Source organism: Lytechinus pictus, chromosome 1, assembly GCF_037042905.1.
Source record: "Lytechinus pictus isolate F3 Inbred chromosome 1, Lp3.0, whole genome shotgun sequence".
NCBI lineage: Eukaryota > Metazoa > Echinodermata > Echinoidea > Temnopleuroida > Toxopneustidae > Lytechinus > Lytechinus pictus.
The window spans coordinates 8540011-8542642 of NC_087245.1; the positions used below are offsets into that span (position 1 = coordinate 8540011).

At 36.5% G+C, this 2632-nt stretch overlaps 1 protein-coding gene across 1 annotated transcript in view; it reads right to left on the reverse strand.

Moving 5' to 3' along the window:
• LOC135153222 (uncharacterized) overlaps positions 1 to 2632 on the reverse strand; it is a 1173865-nt gene that overhangs the window by 124658 nt on the left and 1046575 nt on the right. The window lies entirely within an intron of this gene.

The window sequence follows — 2632 nt, forward strand, 5'->3', positions numbered from 1 at the left end:
TAAGTCTTCCTTGTGGCTTTTCGATGATGGCGGCGGCGGCGTTGTCAACATCAAACCTTAACCAAAGGTTAAGTATTTGAAATGTCAACTTAGAAATTATATGGGCCAAGTTCATGAAACCTGGGCATAAGTAGTATTAAATATCCTGCCAGAGTTTGAGGTCATATGACTAAGGTCAAAGGTCATTCAGGGTCAATGAACTTAGACAATGTTGGGGGAATCAACATCAAAATCTTAACCAAAGGTTAAGTTTTTGAAACGTCATCATACACTAACTTTGAAAATATATAGTTCATATAACTTGGACATAAGGGTAATCAAGTATTACTAAACATCCTGCCTGAGTTTCAGGTCACATGACCAAGGTCCAAGATCATTTAGGGTCCATGAACTTTAGCCATGTTGGGGGTATTGTTGATTTCCATCACAACTTCAAAAGTTTATGGATCAGGTTCATGAAAGTTGGACATAAGAGTAGTCAAGCATCAGTGAACATCCTGTATGAGTTTCAGGTTTTAAGTTTATGGATCTAGTTAATGAAATGTGGACATAAGGGTAATCAAGTATCACAGATCGTCATGCACAAATCTTCGGTCACACGATCAAGGTAAAATGTCATTTAGGGTCAGTGAACATAGTATTTTATCTTCATATGAATGGTGTTTTTTTGTGAATGATCATTCTATAGTCATTTTCAAAGTCAGCACTGCTGAAATATTGAATCACGTTATGCAGAAGAGACTGCCGGAGGCGCTCCACTTGTTCCATTTGTTTGGTTATGAACAGTTAATATTTTTATGTTTATTTGAAGTGAAATTATTGTACTGAATTTCACTTGGTGTGTTTCAATTTTATTTCATCCAAATGCAGTTTTCATCATAATTTGATAACTTCTAGTAGATGATTTAAAAGTCTAGCATCACTGAGCTATCTATAAACCCGGAGTAATTGACACCCTTCATTCTCTTAATTTAACCCTAAATAGACTGGGCTATTTCGATGCCAAAAAAGACAGGAGGGGGGGGGGGTGTTTCAACCCCCCTTATGATTTCAGCTGTCGCTTGTGTGATTGCAATTGAAAATAATGATACATTTATGAATTTTGGCTAAGAACACTATGTACATTGGATTCGTACACGAATTAACGTTTTTGAGCAATTTTGGGTCTGCATGCACTTACAAATGTTGTGTAACTTCGGAACTGCGTACCCAGGGGTCGCAATTTTGACTTGAATTAAAAAGTCAGCAAACGACAAGGTCAAAAGAATATGTGAATTTATCGCGAAATATGTTTAGGGGGCTGGATCAGCCCCCCCCCCCATCTTCTTAGGGTTGTAGGCCTTTATGTTTTATCAGATTCTATTCAATTTGTTATGAAATTGAAATTATGCTTGCCTTTTTTTCTGCACTATGTAATAATTAATTGTGCCTTGTATTATAGGTGTACATTGTAGTAAAGATTTTAATTTTAAATGTAGATATGAATGTAATTGATACTGAAATAACATGATGGTTATATGAAAGAGACAGCATTTCAAGCGAAGTATTAAAGGTCAATTGAAATTATCTCTAAATGAATATTCCTGTCTTATGTTGTTCTCACCCTTGGCTGGTCAATGGATAGCTAATTGTGCATTTGAAGTAAATAGACCTTGCAGAAAAGGTAAAAGCAATGTTCCAGTAGATAACTTGCGACCATTGACCTTTAACCTGCACTCTAAATCAAAACCCAGCCTGTATTTTAATGTGATGTTCATACACTCCAAATAAGGTGAAAACATGTTGAATATTCATGTTATCCCCCCCGAGTCAATAAATTTATGAGCTGTGAACTTTGACTATTGACCAGCTTAATCAGAAAAGAATGATAGACCCCCTATCTCTCTGTGTTTTAATAGGGAATCCAAATTCAAGCTCATTGGCCCGAAGTTCACAAAGGTGGTTTTGAAAAAACCCACGGTTGAATCCATGGTTTATGCAGATTTCCTATATAAATTACAGTTAATTTAGTGCGTATCGGGCGCTTGTATAATATATGTCCAATGCTAATGAGCGCTTTTGTCAGTGCGCCAAATTGACGCCTGTTACCATGGTTAGATACGCTATTTTATTCATGAGTCCACTGTTTGAAGAGTGGACTCATGAATAAAATAGCTTAGATAACCACGGCAACAGGCGTCAATTTGGCACACTGACAAAAGCGCGCGTCAGCATTGGAATTTTTATACACGTGCCCGATATGTTGATATAATTTCATACAGTAGGGTGTTCATTAAAAACATGCTCTAGCTACATACTTATGAAATTAATATCACATTGTGCGTGATAAATCTTATTATATATTTGGTTGTTTGTGCATGCACAAACCATTAGAGACATGGAAATTCATGACTGCAAATATGGTGATGGTGATGGTGTTTTAGTGATCAAGGCCCCGTAACACAGAACTTATTGATTGATCATATGACTGACTTTTATGATTGATTAACTGAGTGTTACCAGGCATTTCTAATCTCACCACGGATGATAGTTCATCAGCCTGTTTTGTGGTGTCAACACCATCACCACCACTCACTGTACTAGACAAAATCAAATGTCAACTTAAAGTAATACACAAGTATTTTCTCGTCAC